This window comes from Paramisgurnus dabryanus, chromosome 3 (genome assembly GCF_030506205.2).
Source record: "Paramisgurnus dabryanus chromosome 3, PD_genome_1.1, whole genome shotgun sequence".
Lineage (NCBI taxonomy): Eukaryota > Metazoa > Chordata > Actinopteri > Cypriniformes > Cobitidae > Paramisgurnus > Paramisgurnus dabryanus.
The window spans coordinates 44,664,974-44,670,973 of NC_133339.1; the positions used below are offsets into that span (position 1 = coordinate 44,664,974).

General features: G+C 37.7%; 1 long non-coding RNA gene across 1 annotated transcript in view; it reads right to left on the reverse strand.

Moving 5' to 3' along the window:
* Window positions 1-5,658, reverse strand: part of LOC135745007 (uncharacterized) — a 31,772-nt gene extending 26,114 nt beyond the window's left edge. Inside the window, exon 1 of the long non-coding RNA XR_010530922.1 lies at window positions 5,589-5,658. This is a non-coding gene — a long non-coding RNA (uncharacterized lncRNA). The remainder of the gene's footprint in view (window positions 1-5,588) is intronic.
* Between the last annotated feature and the right edge of the window lie 342 nt (window positions 5,659-6,000).

Genomic DNA, 6,000 nt, shown 5'->3' on the forward strand with positions numbered 1-6,000 from the left:
AAACATTCTAAAACTTAAAATTTGAATTAAACAAAATGCTTTTGTTTAGTAGCCTTATTTTTCTGAGGTTTAATTACACAGAATTTATAATAAAGTAATGTATTTCATAAAATATTATAAAACTGGGGGCTCTGGCACCATCTCGCGGTCCCCAGTTTGAGAACCACTGCTTTAATGTATTTGTTTGCATTGTACAAAAATGCGTTCATTTTTAATGGGCATATACCGTATGTGGTTGAAACAGATAGCCTAGTGCAGGGGTAGGCAACTCCTGCAGTGTTTAGCTCCAGGTCTAATCAAGCAGACCTGAACAAACTCATAAAGGTTTATAAAGTCACCTGAAACTACAGGTAAGCAAGGTTTTATAAGGGTTGGAGCTAAAATCTGCAGGACATCGACGTTGCCTACCCCTGGCCCTAGTGCATCCCAAAAAATTTTATCATCAACATTTTAATATAACACTATAGTTATTATGGCCTTTAGAAACGTTTTTTAGAGGAGATAGGGTAGTGCACATAAGGCCCCTGTGGTGCGGCCTAGGCTTTTTTCTCTAATGACATTTTTTTCCTTACATTACTTTTACTTTTATACTTTAAGTAGTTTTGAAACCAGTACTTTTTCACTTTTACTTGAGTAAAAAGCTTGAGTTGATACTTCAACTTCTAAAAAAGTATTTTTAAACCCTAGTATCTATACTTCTACTTGAGTAATGAATATGAATACTTTTGACACCACTGACCACAGTCGACCCCAGAGTGTTAAGGTAAGAATGAAACTACCATTGCATGTCTTATGTTTTTAACTGAATGGCGTATGCTGTCAACAAATACGACCTCCAGAAGACGCACCGAAACCCCGGCCAGGACGCGCCCGGGAAGAACGGCACGCATATATGTATATATATATAGATAGACGGATAGATAGATGGATAGATAGATGTAGAAGGATAATATTTTTCTAAAGTTATATTAGTAAGGTCTATATAAGTTCATCTGGATGAATTATGTTTTCCCTTTGCTTGTCTATATATATATTTATTTATTTATTTATTTATAATTATATTATTCTCATGCCCACTCTCCCAATAAAACACGAAAGCAGTAGTTTGCCTTGTTCATATCGGTCGTTCACGGTTAAAATACTATTATGCATGACAACACAATAAAAATAACAGTTGGAAAGAAAATATAATTTACCTAACTTAGATAGGCATAACTGGATTGGAAATAAGCTGATAAACTGTGTTGGAAGGGGGGAGGAACAACAGTTCGTTTTTACGACAGTGTGCTTGAAAGCATTTACTTCCAGACACTAGGGGGAGCTCGTAAAGTAATAATAACCAGACTTGCCTGGTTTCCCTTTAAAGACTGATTGCTCGCCCTCTGAGGCCACGTCCTTAGAAGGTTGCAGCCTTCGAATTGGGACACAGCTAATAACCCATGTATTACAACTACTATTTTATTATTATTTATACCTTTTTCACCTATTTCATTGCTAAAAAACAATGTTGTTTTGTCTATTTGGTATAATACAATGTGTTCACATGGTTTATGGCAGGGGTGTCCAAAGTCGGTCCTGGAGGGCCTGTGTCCTGCAGAGTTTAGCTAAAACTTCCCTCAACACACCTGCTTCAAAGTATCTAGTCTGCCTGGTAAGACCTTGATTAGCTGGATCAGGTGTGCTTGATTAGGGTTGGAATAAAACTCTGCAGAGACACCGGCCCTCCAGGCAGGAGTGGACACCCCTGGTTTATGGTTAAAAAACTAATTATTTTCCACATACTGTACTGTACATTTTTTTAGCTCCAGATTAACTCTCTTCCTGAAACACAGGAAAAAAACAGATTTGAAAAGCTTTGTGTCCCTGATTGGCCAGCTAATAATGTCAGTGTTTCCCATACATAGGCTCTACTTGGGCGCTGCGCCCAGGTAAATTGCAACCCGCCCAGGTAAAAAAAATCACTTTACGAATTTCCGTATTTTCTGAACTCGACTGGATGACCCGTGTTTTGGAGAGAGAGAGAGAGAGAGAGAGAGCGCGCGAGAGAGAGAGCGCGAGAGAGAGAGTGCGAGAGAGAGGTGGGGGTCGGGTGACCGTGAAGATGATGCACGCGTCATAAACTCATCATCCAGCGCGGCAACTGGATCAACTGCAGCAGCACATACGGAGCAGCCAGGGAACACACTGCGACCAAAATGGTCGCATATGCTTATGTGCATATGTGTTTATAGCATCTAAGTTGGCTTCATTTTGCGTGCAAGCACGTTGTGTCTCTCCGGTTGAGTGTCCGTTCACGTGCTCTCTGTTTCTCAATGAATTGGGCGCGACGCGAAGCAAGCTCAGTGTCACATAGTATCCTTTCATGTTTCTGAACTTAAGCAGAGTTTTACCATTAGAGGTCTTTCTTCACTGAGGACGCCGGACCCGTACGGTTCCGGGTTTATATTTTAAATGGTCAGATGGGTCCGGGTCGGTCCTAGTTCATTACTTCGGGTCCCAAGTCTGATTAATATTGTGTGTAAAACCCGAGTCGATCGGAGAACAGCCGTGAGCGCTACCGCGCTAAAGCTCGAGTGCTGTTTTAGCGTGCCTCCGGTTTCTATGGCGATAGCAACTGGCTCTTGTCACGACCACGCGCCGCTTCATTTTCTTTATCCCATTTTTTTATAATCATACTATTAATAGACAATATCTTTACTAAAATCTAAACAGTTTGCACAGAGATTGTAGCAAAAAGCAGTGCTAATACTGAATGAGCAAAGCTCTAGCTGACTCAGGATATAAAAAACGCAAAGCTGTAATGTAAAGTCTGTCATCGGGACAGCAAGTAGACTTTTAAATCTGAAATAATTAGTGGATTAAGCTTTTTTTAATCGGCAAAAGAGAAATAGAAAGCAGAAGCAGTAAAAGTGCCTATCTAATAGAAATTATTACCATTATAACATCAGTCACATTTATAATCTATAGACCTGCACTGTCTATATAGGCTATAGTATACATAGTATTGTATATAATTGAGTTTGATAAAAGGGGTCATCAAATTGCTTCATATATTAGTGCAAAAACATAAAGTGTTTTCGTGGTGCTTTGACAAACAGTGTCAGCTTTGTTTATGGCAAAAAAAGTTTGGGGTGGTTAGATTAATGAACTATAATGTGAAATTAATATGAATGTTTTATAAATCAAAGTATTGTGTTGTGTCACACATTATTAGTTCTTTGTTACATGTATAGTAGACCATTTTTTGTCGGTGGATAATAATGATTGCCCTTTTCACCAGCTACCACCACAAGTAAATTTCAGATCTGTGGGAAACACTGAATGTGTATGTTGTGATTGGTCTGAATACCTCTGACGTCAGGCGGAAATGTGACGTTCCATACATGTTTGAAAGATTCGTTTGCTGAGGAAGGTTATCTTACAGGCTGTGAGTCCGAAGCAGGAGGAATTATGATAATGTCGGTCTAGTCAACATCACCAAACCCAGGAAGTAAACTGTTGCCTGCAATCTGTGTGTTTGTTGTAGTCCAAGAAAAGAGATTTACATTGGAGACGATAACTTGCGTCATCGTTTACTTTGGGGTTTGTACCTTTTCCATATGGTTAACATGTACTAATACACACTTACACTCCAAAGGAAATTTAAAAACAAGAATCGGACAATAGGTGCTCTTAAGGTGACTTTAAAACTTTCTGTGGCAAATAAAATTAAAAAAATGTCTGCAAAAACTATATAACTACCCAAAATATCATATGTTGCAACTATTTGTTGATCTTATTTGTTACATTAACCATTTCTTATTACACGGTTCAAATGCTAGATTCTGATTGGCCAGTCGTGACATTTTTCTACGGCTAAAAACTAAAAGATGCTGCAAATCATTTTGACAGGTACAATTTAATATTATACAAAAATGAAATATCAATGTCTATTAATAAAATATTCAACATTAAAGGACAAGTTCGGTATTTTAGACTTAAAGCCCTGTTTTCAGATTGTTTATGGTGAAATAGAACGGTTTTGACTGAAATGTCGACATATGCGGCTGCCCTGAGAATTTTCGCGTGTTTGTGTTTCACCTCACACCTCTACAATGGGTTTAATGGTGCACTGGAACAATCCTTCCTAAAATGCATTAAACTTTCGTTTACAAATACGTGAAACTCACCGAGTGGTCAGGGGTGTTCACTGATATGCTCACACAAAAATCGCTGCAAAAGATGCTTTCCAACAGCTGTTTTAGCATTCGTTGTTAACTTGTGGACCTATTTTTCCAAACGCCTCACACCCGTACATTCTTCCGCTTAGAGCTTGAATTTTAGACACTCCAGCCCAGGTGGTGGCGCTAATCCGCCTTTGCCAATTGCAAGAATAGAAACAAAGTTCTCGGCGTGGAGTAATACCGTACCTCACAGCACATCTAATACTAGTCAATGGAGTTGGCAAAAACTACAATAAAACCTGTTGGAATGCGTATTTTGCAGCGATTTTTGTGTGAGCATATCAGTGAACACCCCTGACCACTCGGTGAGTTTCACGTCTTTGTAAACGAAAGTTTAATGCATTTTAGGAAGGATTGTTCCAGTGCACCATTAAACCCATTGTAAAGGTGGGAGGTGAAACACAAACACCACAAAATTCTCGGGCCAGCATCATATATCCAAATTTTAGTCAAAAGCGTTCTATTTCATCATAAACAATCTGAAAACAGGGTTTTAAGTCTAAAATACCAAACTTGTCCTTTAAATTTACAAATGATTAAACCAATGTGTTTGTGACATTTGTCCTGAGGAAACTGTTGGGGCTTTTTTCTGTGATGACCTGCTGCCAATACATTATCCTTTACAACTTTTTACTTGATCTAATTGTAATGTTAACTGGGAATCTGTCATTATAGATTATGAGATATGAAATGTAATATATTTTTTATCAGAAATTTGATTGTTTGTGTAGGGCTAAGTACTCTTTTATTGTTCATGGGCAATAAATATGCTTTCTCAATGAAATTTATGATTTGTTATTTATAGACACCACAATGAAAGGTATGAAAGCAATTTAAACCACCAGAATTTCACAAAAATAAGAAGATACTTTAAAACATTTTGTACAACTTTAAACACATCAACCAAACATTGACTTGTTTCAACCCAACAAAAAGTTAGTTAGTTCTAACAGATGTGTTATAAATATCAGCCCAACAACCCAACTTTTTGGGTTAAAATAAGCCAGCATTGGGTTGGTCCATTTTTAACCCAATGAGGAGTTACAAAACAACCCAATTTGGGTTAATTTTAACCCAACATTTATTTAGAGTGTACAAACACATACATTGTAATTATTATTATTGTTATTATTATTATTTAAAGTTTAATCAACTTGGAGTCAGTTTAACTGTATTGACTAGTGATTAGTTGCTGTAAATTATAAAATAAAATTGACACAACAATAGCAAATTCAACTTGATTAAAAAAGTTACAGCAACTCATCACTTATAGATAGTTAAAATGACTTGGAAATCCTAATTCATTCAACTTTAAAATTGAAGTGCAAAAATATGTTTTACAGTGTAGCTAAAAATGAGACTTACAGACTGATGCAAGACAAAGAAATAGCAGGTGTAGGTACATGGCTGGCAGTCAGAGATGTGTAGGATGACGATTCACTTTGAAACACATTACTGTCATTTGCTCATATTTATACACTGAGTGAGAAACAACGCTCCACCTCCTGTCTACAGTCATCTCTGTTGGGCAGTTTCCCAGACAGGGCCTAAGCGTAGTTCCAGACCAGTGTTGGCAACTTTACTTTAAAGTGCCCGTATTATGAAAAACTCACTTTTTCTGGGTTTTGGGGTGTTATTTTGTGTCTCTGATGCTCCCACACGCATACAAACTTGGAAAAAAATCCATCCATGCTGTTTTGAGTGAGATACAGGTTTCTGAATGTCCTCTGCCTTGAGTCTCAGATTGCGCCAGTTAAAACTCAGCTCCGTTGTGACG